We start from the raw sequence: 18422 nt of genomic DNA, 5'->3' as shown, positions 1-18422 counted from the left end.
GCATAACAAAGCATTTTAAATCAGTTGCATATTAACATTTGCAGAAAAAGCCTGATTCTGCAAAATGACCCAGCCTTAGCCCTCATCATTGTGTAATTATAATTACCCCCATTACACAATTGCTCGGAAGTAGGGACATACTTTGGGCATGCTGCTAGCACCACCTCTGGACATCCACGCCACTGCAGTAAAGAAGCCAACATGTTAGTAGCTACTTACACATAGACGTATGCATCACTGGGACTCTGGTGTAACCAGGTGTTCCAAAAATTGGAATGGAGTCCGGGGTGAGCACTTGATAATGTGTACGTTATAGACACCAAGTTATAGACACCAAGTGATGGACCAAGACCACAAGATCTACTGCTCTTCTTTGTTGATTCCAGGCAACAAATTATCATCTGACAACATTTTCTTCTTCTTCATCATCATCATCATCATCACCACCATCACCATCATAATCTTTTCTTTGTACCACACCCATCTGACTACCCACTCTGGGCAGCTTTCAATAGAATATACAAAAAACATAACAGAACACCAAGCATTTAAAAGCTTCTTCGGTTTCCAAGTGCATGATTTTGCACTTTTGACTTTTTGCACCCCCCAAATTCAGTGTCTCCTGCCTGCTCTTCTGCCAGAGGACAGGGCTTGCAGCCACTCCTGATCTCTGCTCTTGGATCTAGGATACCCACCCCATAACAGAGGAGAGTTGAGGATGTAGAAATCTTAGCAAGAGGGTTGTTAGTCACTTATTCCACTTCTTTTCAATGCTATTTGACACTGCCTGTACCTCTTCCAAGACTGTTTTTATACTTCTTCAGACAGGATCTTGAACCATCAAGGTATTTCATTATAGAGACATAGTAAAAAGTTTCTTTAGCTCCTTCAGGTGTCACTGTGATCGATGGCTGTCTTTTTCACACCCAGTTTCAGTATAGATGCCACAATGAATTTTACATTCTCTGTAGGACGTTCATGATATTTGGTTGGTTGCTTCATGTTTCAAATGCCATTGTTCTATTATTATTCATAGAGTTTCAGACTTTATAGTACCTTCTGGATGAAGATGGCAAAGTACTTTACAGACGTTAAGCCTCACAATATCCCTGTTACGGTTTATAAGTAGCATCATTAAAGCTGGCTTAATTTTTCTACTCTTTTGTGAAAGCGAGTGTGGGTTATTTTACAAGTTCATGGAAAAGCTGAATTTCTGCCAAAACATTTTGAGTTCAAATCACTGCAGTCAAAGGATTGTTTGCATTTCTGCAGAGCAAGAGTTACTGTGAATTTGTTTCTTGTTTAAAACACACAATACAAAATGTATTCAAAATACTAACTGTATATCAAAAGTGAATTTTAAGGAAAGGAGATTATTATTTTTCTAAATAATTTAAATGCTTGCGTGCTGCAAAAAATTAAAAAATAAACATGTTATAAATTCTAATAATACCAATAAACTAATTTTGCAATGGCATAGATGACAGCTCAGTTCCCCCCCAATATAAGGTAACTAAAGCATTATGCATTTGATAATTTATGAAAAGCCTCCACTATTGTGGGACATCTATCTTCGCACCCCACCCACTGCCATCAACACCCTGTCTTTGAAAAGGACAGAGTACATATTCTGCAATACTTTATCCATGAAACATCTAATGTGTCAAAGTCTTTACTTTCCTAATATTTAAATTCAGCCCTGAAGAATTTTTCCATTGCCCAAATCTAGCTCTCCCTGTGTCAGCTAAAGATATATGCTGTGCAGCAGTCCCAACTCAGAAGGGACTGCCTCTTGCTTCCGGATTCTCTTGGCCATGATTGACAGCACAGATTACCCACGCTGTGGTTTGCATTGTTGATTGACAATTGGGTGGGAAGTGGGAGAGTGACTAGAAGCTGGAGCAATTCCAGTTGCTGAGTTATGATGACCGTACTGTCACTTCACATGAAGGATGTCTGTCCTCTGATAGAAAACATAGCAATGGAGGAAGCTGCTGTAAGAGATAGCTATCTCATGCTCTGATGAGCATTTTGCTTCTTTCAGGAGTAATTTTTATTTTTATTTTTGCATCAGTGGAAGGCTGCTGCCGAGGGATTTACTGATGCTTTCTAATGGAATTTACTAATGTTTGTAACATTAATAGAATATGTAATAGAAACTGTGTCCAAATTGCCCCCAAAGAGAAATTGCCTTTGTCTACTCTTGGGAGGGTTTTGTCCTCCTGTGACCACCAATCTGACACATGAGATGTTTGCATACTCCATTTTACAGATTCCAAATGGTGATTTATACTAGAAGGCTGCATATAGGAGGCCAATTTTCACCTTATGAGTGGGTGGTGGTTTTTGTTTTTGATTACCTGGTGGTAGAAAAGCAGGCTATGAATGAATGAAATGAGGCTGAGATACACAATTGTCAGCTTTCTCATATTCTAACACTAACCTACAGAAGGAGGAGGTGGGCTCTTGTGGACAGACCTATAGCAGCCCCTCCAGAGAACTAAGCCTCTCCTTTTTTGCCCATTTTATACAGTTTATAGGATAAGATCCAATGTAGCATGAACAAGCAGCTGATTATACAACAAGATTTCTATTTCTCCCCCTTCTTACAGCCCCCTGCTTACCCCCCCCCAAATCTGATCCAGGGGGTTGAGGAGCCCTTTGGAGGAGATTTTGGGGTGAGGGACTTGGATGGGGAAGAAGAGAAATTGAAAGCCCTGTTGCACAAGCAAGCAGACACCATTGGAAGTTGGCCATATTTTTTTAGCTGAGATGAGAAGGATTTAGTACTAAAGAAAATAAATATGTTTTTTTTTAAAGGAAGCTGAATTGATCTGTGTATATTTTTAATATACAGTGACTGGAGCCCTGACACGATGGTGGATGACTAAACAAATTTCCTGTGTAAAAGTGAAGAAAAGAGCATCCAACGCAGCCCCAAAATAAGCATTCATCTTTGTCACTGACTAACAGGAGTGTGAACAGATTTGATGGGATTTCATCTGCAAAATGTGCTTTTGGAGGTAGGCCAAGATGCATCCCAAAATATAAATAAATCTAGCTTCTTTAGAAGTGTGGGCAGTTAGAGCAGAGAAATAAACTGACAGCAGCATTAGTGGGCACCATTACACTATATACACCCACACAGAACAGATTAAGCTTCGAATTTTCTTCACCATGTTAAGTCCTACCTTGTTTGCTCACTAGCAGTCTTAATATATGTGAGAGCCTGTTGAAATCCACAACTTGGTCTAAGCATACATTTTAATCAGAATGGGAAAACGAGGTGTTGTTATGGCTGTAGGATATGGGATGTTATCACGATTTGTCATCTTTCTGTGGTGAGCTCAAAGAGGCTATGCTGTTCTGCTGGGGCTCGGGACTTGCAGGGAATGTTGAAGCAATGAACAGGTCAAGTCCAATCAAAGTACAGTCTCTCTAAGCAGGTCAAGACCTTGGGCAGCTCCTAGCTGTCCCTGCTGGCTGAGCTTTAGGAGATATTATTCTATCAGGCAAGTGTGTGCTGACAAAGCTACATTAAATTCTTCTTAATGTCACTGCCGAGAGCTAGGGACACCTGAGGCCTTATGTAGAGTTTGCATGGTCTATCCAGCAATTGGCCCCACCTGTTTGCAGAAATGGCCAAGTTTATTTAAAGGGCCCTTTGAATCTGCCAGTGTAAACTTCTATGCTGGGAAAAGGATGGGGAAGTTATTTCAGGACTTGTCCTCTGAGCCTGAGTGTGCTGGTCCCAGGGGTTAAAAAAGAGGCAAGGTCCAAGTCCAGTCCGTGGTCGATAAAGCAATATGAAGGCAGTCCATAAAAGTCAAAGCTGGGTGCAGGGCAGGGTTCAGGCAGGAACTGACAGCCACCAATGTTGCCCCCACAACTTGGGACTGGGGCTGGCTGGCTTTTATCTGCCCCAAGGCATAGGGCGGCCCCGATCCTCAGGTGACTCACTTCTCCTGGCCTGGAGGCAAGCACTCCTCCTGCGGGAACTTAGTTCCCTCCGCCTCTCTGCCCTGAGCCTCTGCAGCTCAGGAGAGGCAGGAGGGTTACTGGACCCAGATGCAACCCCAGCTTCCTCTGACGGGGCTGAGAGTGGAGCACCTGCAAGCAATTGGTCCTCCATCGCCTCAGGAGTCAGAGCAGACTCAGCTGGTGCCTGCACCTGAGGATCCAGCACAGGTGAGGACCCGTCAGGCTCATGCCCCAACCCCGGCTCAGCTGGTTCTGGAGGCGGGGGGATCCTGTGCAGGCTGGGATTCCTCAGGTTCAGCATCTGAATCCGAATCCCAGGCCATCACACTGAGGAAGGTGGGACAGCTTTGTTCTCAGGCTGGGAGAACCTTGCAGGAGGTCAAGAGTATAGTCTCCCCTGAGTGGACCAACCTAAGTTTCCTCCTCATTTTGTTGCTTTGGGGAGTATGAATGTCCAGCTTCTGAGGTCATGACAGAGGTCTCTGTCTGCACTTCCCCAGCTCCCAACATGTATAACAGAATACATTTTCTCTGGAAAGCAACGGTCCCTCAAATTTTATGGAAGCCTGATCCAGGCTGCTCCAGACAGACTCCAGGCATATCCAAGCCAAGCAGACTCTGTGAAGCACTCCAAACTGAAACAGGGACCTTTGATTTCAGAGCTATTTATCTGTAATTTGGCTAGGAACACCTTTCTCATGTGTCTTCATGCAATTGTCCACAAAACAGTTGGGGAGAAGAAGTGAATCTTGTTTTAACCCCTCCCAAACTGTAAGGGCTGCCCATTCAGGAAAACCACTAGAAAACGCTGTATAATAGACAGTGGAAAATTTGTTTATGTATTTGCTGTTTATTATTCAATGTCTATAAACACAAGGAAGTTGCTTAGGACCTCAGATTGGTTGTGTATTCTGCTTACTGTTCTGTTGATTGGTTTGTAAGGATTCAAAATTAAGTTAAACAAAGAAAGTATCAAAAGTGTACATCAGAATAACCTTTTGAAAATTAATTTCTAGCATTTTATATCTGTGCACTGAGCTGTATATTTAGAATAATGGGGAAAGGGTGGCATTCAGTGACCTGACTAATATTTCCATCAGCTGCAGCCAGCATGGCTAGTGGTCAGGAATGATGGAAGATGTAGCCCAGCAACATCCGTTGAGCTGCAGGTTCCCTGTCCCCCTGCCACATATACTCATCTAATAGCAAATAGAATTAAAAGCATTCTGAAGAAAGTTGAAAAGCAGATGGTTGTGGTTGATGTTTCATGCTGCTCTCAGTTTTCTGCTATATTATTTCTCCTTTGTTAAATTGGTGTCTTGCAGCCAATTTAAGATAAGCGGAAGAATGATCAAAGATCATTCCGTGCCTGAAAACCACTTCAGATCTGTTATAGGACATGTGGGTCAGCCCACCGGCACTAAAATGATGCACTGTATCACTTGCTGAAAAACTGATTTGCAATGATTTTAACAGGAAGGGTGTATGGAAGTGTAATCTGTTTTGAGGAATAGGATGTAGCAAGGCTCTATCCTTTTAATATACCAAGCTCTCGAAAACATGGCAAGGAATTAACATTTGGAACACATATTAGGCACAATATATCTTTCACAGCAGGAAGTTATACTGCAATCCTCCTATGCACACTTACCTGGGACTAAGTCCCATTGAACTCAGTGGGACTTCTGTCACTTGTGCTTTATTCAAGATTACAACATCAATAGTAAATTGATGTTTACAACCCATATGTTCCTCTTGTACATCCTTTTTATTCCAATCCAATTATGTTGCTGCTGCTCAAGTGATGATTTATTCCATGGCCAATCACTAAAGTTAGTTTTTTTTGGGGGGGACCTACTTGGTAGGCAGCTAACAGGGCTATAGATCTAGAAATTATTCAGCCAGTTTACAGCCCTATAAATGCACACACAGCCCATTTTTGGGGATTGCTGGTGGTGATTAGAAACATGTGCAGCCCCACAGATTTGCACTGAAAGGTATTGTTTACAGTAGGGTTCCCAATGGTTTTGGTGCTGGGGCAGATCTGGAAATCCAAGAAGCTGTCATGGGCACCATAATAGACCTGCTTCAGAAAAGAAACTGGTGAAATAACAAAAGAAGGCAGTCTCCCAGAAGAAATTAGGAGTGGCAGGAGGCTTTTGCAGATGCCAAGAGGGTTTTCTGGAGGTGCTATGGTGCCCATGGGCGCTATGTTGAGGACCCCAGGTATATGGCTACTACAGACATTAAATACTTTTTTTCAGTTATGAGCCATGCTTTTAGCAATCTAAATACAAATTGGATTTCCTTTACCACATTGGAGAAGTCAACATTGTTTAAGAAATCTGTTCTAAAATACCTTGAAGACTTGTTTGTTGTTGTGTTTTCCAACTGAGTTGAATGGAAAGTAAAAGGTTTGAATTCAGGATGGAGCGTTCCAACTCGAGCCTTTTTTGCATTAGGAATGCTAGTTGGTTGGGTACAGCAAATTTCTTTTGCAGGGTGTGTGTGTCTCCCAGGAGCAACAACAAAAGGAAAACAAGAACCAGAATTCATCACGATGAGCCCTGGAACTAGAAATAATGCACCTGCCAAAGCAGATGGATGGCAGGCAGTCCACATAGATATTAAATATGATTTCTCCCTGTTCTCCACATTCATAGAAACATGTCCCTGTTTATAATACTCAGAATAGTAGTGTGTGTTTCAGGCCCCACTCCGTTTTATGTTTTTCTTGTATTTATTTACTCCCTCCTACATATACCGGAACAATGCCAACACAGGTTCATTTCTTACGTTAAAAAGAATTCAGGGATGGCAAAAAATAACAGTTGTGGAGAATAAAAATTTCCAAATATTTATAGAATCGCTTTTGCATCACTCCCATGACTGCACATTTCTCCACCTTCAAATAATAGCTTGTTATCTTGCTGTATGGGGGAAGGAGCACAGAGTGGCTCTGCTATATAAAGCCAGCTCAAGACAGATTGCTGCCTGAAGTGTTAGAAAAAATGGCAGCCTCTCCCATTCCATGTAAAGGTGCTGGCCAGACTGGAATGCTGCTTCAGTGGTGGTGAGGGGACAATGGAATGTACCCCATGCATTTATTCCCTTATTTCATGAATTTACACTTGCACAATGGTACTTCCCATCCTTTCTCCTCTCCCTGTTTACCCTGCATCCTCATGAAGTCTGCTACAGAGAATTGGGGGAACCCCTAAGAATAGATTTAGAGGAGACACAGAGGTGGAGAGGGAGGAAAGTTCCACTGCACAAGCAGAAATCCTTTTGTTGGTGGAATGAGTCGCTTAGCACTACTTTGGATACAACCCAGTGCCTTATACCAAACCTATGAGCAGCTCACATCCACACCATACAGTTAAAGTAGTCTTCTACCGCTTTGTAGCTCTCCCAGCACCCTTAATAAATTACAGTTCCAAGATTATTATTATTATTTGGGGGGGGGAGGAGCCATTCCTGTTAAAGTGGCATAAAACTGTTTTAAATGTATTGTGTAGATGTGACCGTATGAGATGCAGGCCAAGCCCCATGTCTCTGTCCTCCAACATCTTATTGCTGCCTCTGCTGCCTCAGGTAGCCACTTCAATTTGCCCAGTGAAGCAGAAGAAGAACAATTCTTTTTAGCAGGAGTGCCCTCTTGTGAGAAGTTAGTTCTTCTATTACTGGAACCTGAGAGGAAACTCCTTATAATTTAATCAAGACACTCTGACTCACTGGAAGGGCTCTGCCTTTGTTCCCTCAAAAATAGCCTGTAGTGCTGTGTATAAGCAAAGAACAATTTTACAAACACTGCATTACCGCATGAAATCAATAAAATAAATTACTGTTTTCAGCTACGAGATATTCCTACTCATTACAGAGTGTTAAGGAATTCAGCTGTTTACAAAACCAGATGAAGGAAATACAGTAGAAAGAGAAGAGGTAATTCCTCAGTCGTGAGGAAGGTGAAAAAGAATACAAAGTATAGGGTGGAATCCAGTTGGTGTTGCTCTGCTGATGGAAAAGATCTGAAGGTGGAATGAAAGGGGACAATTTCCCCACAATCCCTGCTCTCCATCCTCTAAAAGAGAGTGGGGTGTGTGGAGGATTATGGGAAGGGAGAGGGAATATTCTTATGAGCAGCTAGAAGGAGGGTACAAACTATGGGTGCATGGCCTGAGGGCCACATTGACTCTTGACAAACCTTCTGGCACATAACAGAAGCGGGTCTATGGCTGTAAGTGTGGTTTTATTTGCATTACAACTTGAAACCAATAAAATAGGCAACTGTTTTCAGTTATGAGGCATTCCTGCTTGTGCCAGAGTGTTAAGGAATGCAGCTATCTATCAAATTTAGCACCATGGGACTGCGATTTGGATTTTCTACTTCAGGCACCAAAATGTCTGATAATAAAAAAGGCATCCTACAAAATGATGTGTGTGCCAGATTTTTTGGGCGCTTTGCCATGGAGCCATTTCAGGCTCTTTCCTTTTTGACCTTAATTGAACAATTTGTTTGTGTGTGTCTGTGTCTTGTTTGTAGCTGGACTACGCAGCATGAATTAGCACATAGGCACACACACATTAATGCCTGAAAGCCTGTCTCCCAAAGCATCTAATAATTCTGAATCTAGTTTTTCCTTTTGAAAGGAAGCCATGCTATTTGTTTGTACTTTGGATATACCATACAAGATGTTTATTATTAAATATATATATAATGGTGGTATATTATTAAAAATATATATAATGGTGGTATATAATGCAATCACTGAAACATCATAAAAGTATCAACCCAGAAGACAGAGAATAAATGACCATTGAATCAATTCTCTAAAAAGTCTGAAAAGACACCTTGCTCTACAAATGAGCAAACCTGGCCATTGGTGGTAATGATAAAAGGGAACAATTTAAATATATAATTAACCAAGTTCTTAAGTGTGCAGACTGTGTGTTTGTGACTGTTTTCTGGTACTTTGCAGGATCCCTGGTCTGTGATTGGGAAAAGGTCGTGTAAATGAGACATAAAGATGCTTATTGTTGAAAATCTGGCACAGAGATGTTTATTCGTGAATGCTAAACATACAAGTATAAACTATTAAGTCTATGTGACTGCATGCTCAAGGATGGTTGTGACTACTTGGGTGTAGATAATGTTGTTGCTTTCATTGTAGAAAAACACACACCTTATTTCTGTGAATGTACCATATTTTTCCGTCTATAAGACACCCCCATGTATAAGATGCCCCCTATTTTTGGGGACTCCAAATTGAGAAAATATGCCTCAGCACTACCTGTGTATAAGACGAGCCCCAATTTTAAATCTAATTTTTTGGTAAAAAACCCCTAGTCTTATACACGGAAAAATACGGTACATGCCAAAATACCAACCTGGGATTTGCTCCATATTGTTCCAGTTTCATATGTATGGCTAGCTAGTCACTTCTATTTCATTTTGTGGGTTTAACTATGGCTACGTAAGCTTTACCTTTTCCCTAAGGTAAGTTTTTTCTTTCTTGTGGCTGTTAACTATTGCTTGCCATCTGGGGGGGTTTATAGACCTGCTTCAATGTGTTGTATTTCTGAGTCTTCTGTTGCTCTATGGATAATATTTTTGAAGGCAAGATTATAGGCTGGAAGCTGTGGAAAACTCTGCAGTATGCAGTCTTCCCTTATTCACACAGTTTTTAGATGTGGATTTAAGCCTTTAACTGCTATGGTGGGTCATCTCAGTGGAGCAGTGGGAGGCATTAGTTGAGTTTCAACAGATCTTTCCTTGGAACAGATTGTTGGACGCTGCAGTGAACTGCTAATTCCTTTTCTCTTTGTTTACAGCAGGGAATAACAGATCCCAGCAGCTGCAAGCCTTGCTTAAGTCAGTCTGAGCAAGAGAAGAGCACCTTGCAGAAATTTAGAAATATGACTCCTGAAAATTGATGACAGGTTACTGGGTGTCACTCTACTGGGTGTCACTGTTCCTTGACACTTACAATTTGGAGCTTATATCAGTCATAAAACCAGCCATCTCACCATTTTTCAAAAGGTCTACCTGTATCTTCTACCATCTTCTTGGGAGCTGCAAAGCTTCTATATATCAGTTTTTCCTTCCTGAGTCACCAAGAAGTGGTTCATACCATGGGCTCTTTTAGATTTTAGCGCCTGGATTTATGAGGGAAGGGGAAAATGTCTGTTGTTGTGTTAGGTGTCTTCTCTTCGCCTCAATCTATTTATTGTTGAACTCTCTTTTGCAAGGCATTGTTGATTTAGATGCTCTCTTTCTTGCTTTCTCTCTAATTTTCACTTTTCGTGCTCCTGTGCCCTTGTTGATGCTATTGCTCAAGTGAGATTTGCTGGCTATGTGGCCACCTTTGGTCCAGCCAGCACCTTCTGTCACTCCATCAGCAACTCTCAATAATTTTCAAAGAAGCCTTACTGGAAAATAATAGTTCCTGAGGCTCTGCCTTGCCATCTTTTGTCTAGGCTCTGACCTTCTTGCAGAATAGGTCATCAGGGTTTGAAACATAATGGAAACATGCTAAGGGAAGTGCTATTGTCTGATGATGTGGTGTCAGGTTTCATTTAGCACTTATTACCATTCCCATTCCCATTTGAGCTACTGTAGCTGAGCGATGCTCGCTGGTAAAGTCGAGTTGCAGAACAGATTGTCCAATACCTGACAAATATTAACTGGAAGTGTATCTACCATAATAGCACCTGTCTCTTGCTTTCCTGAGGTCTTTCTTCTTACCTTGCACTAATTGGCAGGGAATTGTCATTGTTCTTCAAATTTTTCAAAGGAGAAGGGATTTCTCCTATGTTATATGTGTTGATTATGAACAAAAATTGGTAACAATTTTCCACGGGTGGCAATGACTAACGGGAAATCAATTTGCACCTATGTGCTTAGTATAAGGGAGCTCTTAGTATCTAGTCCTGCTACACAGCTGATTAAGTGCAAATGCTGAGCTATATGAAAGCATTAATGTAAGCTATGAGAAATGGCTCATGATAGTGCGTGTCTCTTATTCTGGATATAGCAGAGTAAAAGTCATTTTGCCTCGTGGAAGATGCTGATGGAATAAAGAGCTCCATTAGTCATTTCCATCTTTGGACAAATAATCAACTGTTTCCTTGTCACATAAGGAACTGGAACTCCCCCCCCCCCAAAAAAAAAACACCACTCAATCTCACGGCAACCAACTAAAAACAACCAGCCCACTCTGGGGGTTCCCACTCAACCTCTCTCACTACCAAGGGAATATAATAGACAAACAGAAAGAGAACATACCCAAATGACGATAATATAAAAACCCCACATACACACTAATAATATGTTTACCACTTCTCCCCCTTCTTGCCTTCCCTCTTCTCCTTCCCTGACCTTCTTCTGTATACAACACTAATGTCTCACATCATATGTAACTGATATATAGAAAAGACTTTACAACCTGAGAAAAGAGACAATGCCTGTACTTTTGTAAACCAAGAAAATCTTGGTTTACAAATATATATATTTAAAAATAAGCAACTGAAAATGTTAAGTCTATACCACATAAGTAGAGGCAGTTCCTGGTTATCCCTCTGCTGAAATGAATGAACCCATGGATGGTCCCATTGAAACTGATGGTTCCATTTTAGGTAGTTATTATGTAAGTTACTACACTGATGTTTTTTCATTTATCTGTTTTGCCTCTATGCAACCAATATTATCAGAAATCATTCACATGTATACTTTCGCTAGACTAATATATTCAAAGTTATGTCTGGGCAAGTGCTTATTTTGCCTATGTGTGCAACAATTTATGATAACTTGTTTAATTATTGTTATTATCTTCATCATTAATATTTTCAGACTGTCCTTCAACAAAAGTTCTCAGGGTGGTATATAAAAACACATTAAAATACAGCGTAAACCCACCAATTAAAATCATGACATTATCCAGCTCATGAATCAATTACAAAAAAGTATCAATACAGAATTTGTAGGGATCAGAAGCAGGCCATTTATGGTTGACATTATCTTTTGTGTTTCTTATAACAGCATTTTATTTATTTCTAAATGTCACCTTTCAAAACATAAGTTTTCTCGAGGCTGCTTACAATCATTATCACAGACACACAAAACCCACACCAAAATAAAGCCAATATCTAATGTTTTTAGAGCTGAAATGCTTCTTAATGCTTCCTATACCAGCCCAACCATCTAAGTAAACCACTGAAACAGCATAAGCAATTTAAAACAATGCCTAGGAACTCATTTGCGAAGTGACCTTGAATGTACAAACCTTCTGATCAAAACTGTTATGAGGTGTGTATAAACAAGGCTGAATCCAACTCTTCCTTCCTAAAGACCATGGGGACCAGAGAGATTTAAAAATGCAAGTTTATTTGGTCTTTTCTTTCCAACCAATATGCACTTATTCCCAGTTCCAAGGGATAGAGATCCTGGGAGTACTTGTGGAACATTGCCCATCTTTTAATGATCACATCAGAGCTTTTGCCAGGCTGACATTTGATTACCTCAGAACAGTGTAACGCTGCATTAGCACCTCTCGCAAATGGATGTTGGATGGCTTATCCATGTATTTGCAACATCCCAGCTGTATTACTGCAAGCTTCTCTGGAGGTTTTCGAGAAGGGAGCACCCAGCCAACTATTGCGCACAAAGGATTCCTGTTCCGACTCAGGAATGTGTCTAAATCACTTTACATGTGGTGACTTTTCAAATGGTTTTTGTGCATTTTTCTCCCTCAGAAAATGACTATGTGGTGCAGCAGATTGCCTCTATCATCCTTCATCTCTGGAAATGTAAGCTTCACTCTGGCTTAGGGTCACAAATAAAATGATCTGGGTAATTCGTGGATGGATGCTAGCAGTACAAAAGAGCCACACATCTTAGCACGCTGTCATGGTTGGAAGTCTTGGTGTTGAAAGGAATTGATGATAGACTAGGTGATGGAAGGCAGTTGACCCTATGCGAAGCTAGGAGAATTGCATAGCAACAGGTATGGGAAAACAACTTAATCACCCCAAAGCAGAACCTTCCCAATATACCTCATCTAGTCCTCAGTATGCCCCTGAATAATACTTGCTGCTAGGGAAAAACAGAAGAGAGGGATTGCCCTCACATTTTCTGGTTGTGGGGTTCTCATAGCCACCTGGTTGGTAACTGGGGGAAATGGATGTTGAAAAAAATAGGCATTTGGTGTTATCTAGCAGGGGTCTTCTTATGAACGCTGCATGCATACTTTGGGAGTACAATAGAGCCTCTTACTTTGTATTCTGAATGTGTTGATGCAGTGAGGTGGGGTGTGCCTGCTGGATATGGAGGAAATAGGGTTAGCCTGAATACCCCTAAGACATCCCTCACACATTCCTTCAATGTCTGGGTGGTGGTGTTCGAAGCCCCTACCCCATGCTGTTGCCATGGTGGCTCACAGTGGGAAGGCTGGGCAAGGAGATCTGAATGCTATATTTGGACAACAGAGAAATTCAGATAACTTTGTTACTACAGGCTTTCATCACCTCAGTGCTAGCAATGCTTAGACTACAGCTCCATTCCAGCTTAAAAAAAGAAATGACATTAACTGCAGCATTACAGCATGCAGTCATGTCTGAAATTATTGAAAAAAGATAACAAGTATATTGCATTCTAATCTAATTATCTAAATCATTTAAATTATTTATAAGGGCCGCTTCGAGTCTTTGTTCTAAAAGGTCTTTATAGACTGCACATAATTTAGTGTTCACACAGTTGAGACTCGGAGGAAACTTAAACAGTTCTCTTCTCTCCCCCTCCCCTTAATGCTCTGCAAAAGAAAAGAAACTCCACTAATTGACAGCTTAATTGCCCCTATAACTGTTGATTCTTAACCTTATTCCAAATACGATTTGAGTAAAGAGAACAATTCAGCACAATGTTCCATGTGCAACTGGTTTTGTGAAGCTGCCATAGTAACAAGGACAGAATCCGAACGTGCTTTTCTTCTGAAGGCAAACCTTGATCTTTTATGGACATTAGGCGTGATGGAGCCAGAAACAAAGTGCTTGCAGTCGGATTGGTTTAGCTCCCCCAAGAGAATTCTCGTTGCTGCTTGCTTGGCACAAAGAAATGAATTTTCACTGAAAGTTTCAGACACTGTGTGTGTTTCCTTTTAATGCTTCCAGTAGGAGTCAGCAGGTTTTGTGTGTGAACATATATCATTCCTTATTAAATTTCTTAGGCGCCTTTTTCAATAAAGGCCCGAGGCGACTTACAGAAAATATGAAGTACACAAAAAATTGAAACACAATTGAGGAGGTTGAAGGTGGGAGAGACGTTCTGTCAGGTAGGTAAAGGTAAAAGGTAAATGATGCCTGGATGGTTAAGTCCAGTCACAGGTGGCTATGGGGTGAGGCGCTCATCTCACTTCAGGCTGAGGGAGCTGCCATTCATTCACAGACAGCTTTCTGGGTTATGTGACTAAACTTCTTCTATTTCAGGCTAAACTTCTTCTATTCCAACACAGTGATGGAACCAGAGCACACGGAAATGCCGTTTACCTTCCCACCACAAGGGTACCTGTTTATCTACTTGCTCTGGTGTGTTTTTGAACTGCTAGGTTGGCAGAAGCTGGGACAGAGCAACGGGAGCTCACCCTGTCACGCAGATTCGAACTGCCAACCTCCTGATCAGCAAGCCCAAGAGGCTCAGTGTAAGGCTTTATAAGTTAAGACCAAATTTTTGAATTGGGCCTGTAACTATATGAGCAACCAGTGCCCCTGGGCCAGAATAGGTGGTCTATGGTCCCATTATCTGGTTTACATTATTCTGGAAACTGTTCTGCACTAACTGCAGTCACTAAATAATTTTCAAAGAATAATTGCCATTCCATCACTTTGGAAAGAACCTTTTGGAGCTCCTTGTGATTCTTCTTGGTTTTTACCATGCTGAACAATTTGGGGGGTCTTCAGCAAACTTGATCATCTCACTGTTTATCTCTAACTCTAGATTATTTATGAACAAGTTTAAAAGCCCCAGTCCTTGTACACATCCCACTTCTTACGTGCCTCAGCCTTGAGAACTGTTGATTTATTTCTACTTTCTGCTTTTTGTTCTTTTCCAGTCCAAGCACACAATGTCTGTTGGATCACTCCCATCCACTCTAAGAATTCTAAATGGCACTGTGAAGAGCATCACAATGAAGATATTCTGCTATTGTTATCTTTTCTCATTGTCATATAACTGAAAAACAAAGCTAGGGACCCTAAAAATAAGACACCAGGTTGGTTTTGCCTTCTAAAGTGTAACTCTCCTGAAAATGTATTGGGACCCCCAGATGGAGATATCTGTTACCATCTCTATTGACAAAGATTGTTGCATTGAAAGCATGGACGCTAGATAAGAATATCCAACATGGAGATTCTAGTAGTGTCTTTTGATCATGCAATGGGCCATTGTTAGAATAGGGCAAACATTTATTATCCAATCCCAGGTATTTTGCATATATTCAGGCAAGCTTTCACTGAAAAAGTGAATGATTATCTTTGTCAAACCATTTTTAATTTAGATAAAAGATGCAGGGAAAATCGGTGGCTACCATAAACTCCAAAAGATAAAAGAAAAGTTATATAAATATAGAGCAAAGTACTCCTTCACCACCAGCCATTTTGATCTCACAGAATTTCAAAGTTAAGCTTCATTGGGCTTTAAAATATTAATAAACGTGTTTGAAGTTTAAAGGTGGCATATTCCAAAAGGCAGTTTAAGAATTTACATTGTATGCCTGTAAACAGCTAGACACAAGGACAACTCCCTGAGTTGCTTTTTGGTTGCTTCTAATAAAACATTATCTGTTGTGAACACATGTTTATCCCGGTGAACTTTCTTTCAGCTTGACAATATTCACCATACAGGGTGTGAGGTACTGGAAAATCATTTTAAGGTGCAACAGTGTAAAATCTGTGTGCAGCAACATCTAAAATGTCCTGTTCCACTCAGGATGAGATGTGCCCATTATTCTTCATATCAAGCCCATTATCCATAATTCGTTCTAATTGAATGCATTTACAATTGCCATTTCAACATGTTTTATTCCATAGGTCTAGCTACACATTATATTAATGGTATCACTTGCAAATGTGGTATTGTGCTCCTCCACCTTAATTACAAGCATAAGGGGCAATGTTCATTGGGAAAATAAGGTTTAACCTTGATCTCAACTTCTGTGTGTGTTTGTGTGTAACCTCCCCTTCTGATGCACTGTGAACATTGTTGTGGTCATGGCTGTAACTGAAAAGAAAACAAAACATAGCAAGTGACGTAATTAGCATCTTGTGTTGTTAGCCAAGAGAGTTAACAAAGTTTTAACTTACAGATAAGGTTGCATGTGCACAAGAAACAGGGGAAATACAGAGCTTCTCATGTTACTGTGTTGTGTTTCTTTCCAAGTGTAAAACAACATCTTGCCTGTCAAACAGAGGGAAATTCCTTTACTGCAGTTAGAATAGGAAGCTATCTTGTGCAGCCCCGCCATCTCTTCTAAGCAGAAAAAAGTAATCTGAGATCTAGGAGGTTTCAAGCAAACCAAAGGTCTAAAGCACTTTTTCTCAAGTGACAAAACTGACAAAAACTTAATGAGCTTTGCTGCTGTACAAGTGTTCTCACTCTAGTTGCCTACTTTCAGCCTGGAAGCCCAAAGTGGTGCAAAATGGGGTTCTACATGGCTTCAAAGCGGGCAGAAAACATTCAGCATGACACTTAAGCAGTGGGCATAATCAGCAGTGAAGTTAGAGATGAACTTATGTGCTTGAATGAACAGTAGGAGCTCAATTTAATGTATATTTCATAAAGATGTAGCCATGCTAAGGAATGTTTCGAATCAAGGTTGTCCGTCATTCTGGCCCTTAAGTAAAAGAGACTTAAAGATGGTGACAGTGTCTGCTCCATGCCAGCAGCATCAGGAGGCTTCTATTGGTTTTAAAAGTTTATTATGCTTTATTTCTTGGTGTCTATTTCTGTAAAATGCTGTGGGAAGCATTTTGTTTGAAAAACGGTCTATACATTTTAAAAAACGAAGTGACATTCTCTGCTCTGAAAATGAATGCATTAGCATCTTATGGATGTATGTTTGAAAGCACTTCTACTACACTTAAATGTTATGTTTGTTTGTGTCCTTGCTTTCAATAGTGCAGAACAGGGCCAGCCCAGGATGTTTAGCCACTTCAGGCAAAACAGAAAATGTTGCCCCCTATGCTGTTGACAGGGACGGAGGACGGGGTGTGTGGTGTGTGTGGTCCGCCCTGGGTGTCACCACTGAGGGGGGTGACAAAATGCCGGGTGGCACTCACCACAGGGCCTGCAGCGCACCTGAGCCACGCGTCTCTCCTGGGAGAGACATGGTGGCTTGGGCGCATGTAGACTCTGTGCTGCCCTCCTGCTGCTTCTCCCCAAGCTGTAGGGAGACTGAGTGGGAGGCAGCCGGGCAGACTCTGGAGGCCCTACAGTGCGCCCCACCCCTATGGGCTGCTCGCCCCACCCCTGGGCACACCACCCCAGGTGCCCGAGCGGCTTCCTCCACCGCTGGCTGTCAACTCCTGTTCTTCCACAGCCCATCCCTGCCTCTGCCCCCATAGCCTCCCCCAACACTGAAGACATGGTGGTAATGGGCGGTTTGGAGGAGGCTAAGGTGTCAGGCAAGCGTAGATGAGGAGGCCATGGGCAGGCATGGAGGAGGCTGGGTCTGCCACCTGTGGCAAACTGCCTTACCTCATCTCATCAGCTGGTCAGCCCTAGTATGGAAGATGGAAACCACTCTCCCTCTCTTCTTCTTTGCACAACACTTATTTGTTGTTTACTAGGGTGAAACTAGGGTGAATCTGTTGCTAAAGGCTTAGCCAAGCTATAGGGTTTTCAACAGCAGACAAGTTTCCCAAGTTCCTCGAGTAGGAAATTGTTCATTTTTATTGTGGTTGGGTTTTGGGGTTTTGTTTTTTTCTTGCTATTAAACCTGTGCAAAGTGCCATGTGTCTTCATGGTAGTATATACCCGCATTCATGCATATATACTGTATAAGGATTGTTCTAATATTCTAACATTACAGGAGAGCTGACATAGGCTATTCATTTTCCTTGAAAAAATCTAAATAAACATTTTCCCTATGTCTTATCTTTATGAATCGAAGTATCAAGTAGGTGGCTTGTTTACAAATATGTCTTTCTTTTCAAATCACTAAGCAATTTGTATGTCAGTAGATGATGTCATGACAGCCACAGTCAAGAGATTTCTTTTCTTTTTTTAAAATGTAGGAGTGACAGGAAAAGAGGCTTCATTATTCCCCCTGCTCTCCGCATCCTTCGACGAGACTTTATTATTCTCCCCAATCAATTTGGTACAATGAAAGAAAAGTAAGGAACTCAAATATTGAATTGCAATTCAACAGACGTATTTATAGCTAAATCATAGC

At 41.2% G+C, this 18422-nt stretch overlaps 1 protein-coding gene across 1 annotated transcript in view; it reads left to right on the top strand.

The window, feature by feature from the left end:
• DAB1 (DAB adaptor protein 1) overlaps nt 1-18422 on the top strand; it is a 642426-nt gene that overhangs the window by 38501 nt on the left and 585503 nt on the right. Inside the window, exons 7-10 of the mRNA XM_081915801.1 lie at nt 2858-3023; nt 14580-14672; nt 15084-15242; nt 18265-18363. The gene's annotated coding sequence lies outside the window, so the exon portion shown is untranslated. The remainder of the gene's footprint in view (nt 1-2857; nt 3024-14579; nt 14673-15083; nt 15243-18264; nt 18364-18422) is intronic.

This window comes from Podarcis melisellensis (assembly GCF_964234715.1).
Source record: "Podarcis melisellensis genome assembly, chromosome: 6".
NCBI classification, from domain to species: domain Eukaryota; kingdom Metazoa; phylum Chordata; class Lepidosauria; order Squamata; family Lacertidae; genus Podarcis; species Podarcis melisellensis.
This window is presented reverse-complemented; position numbering and strand designations above follow the sequence as displayed.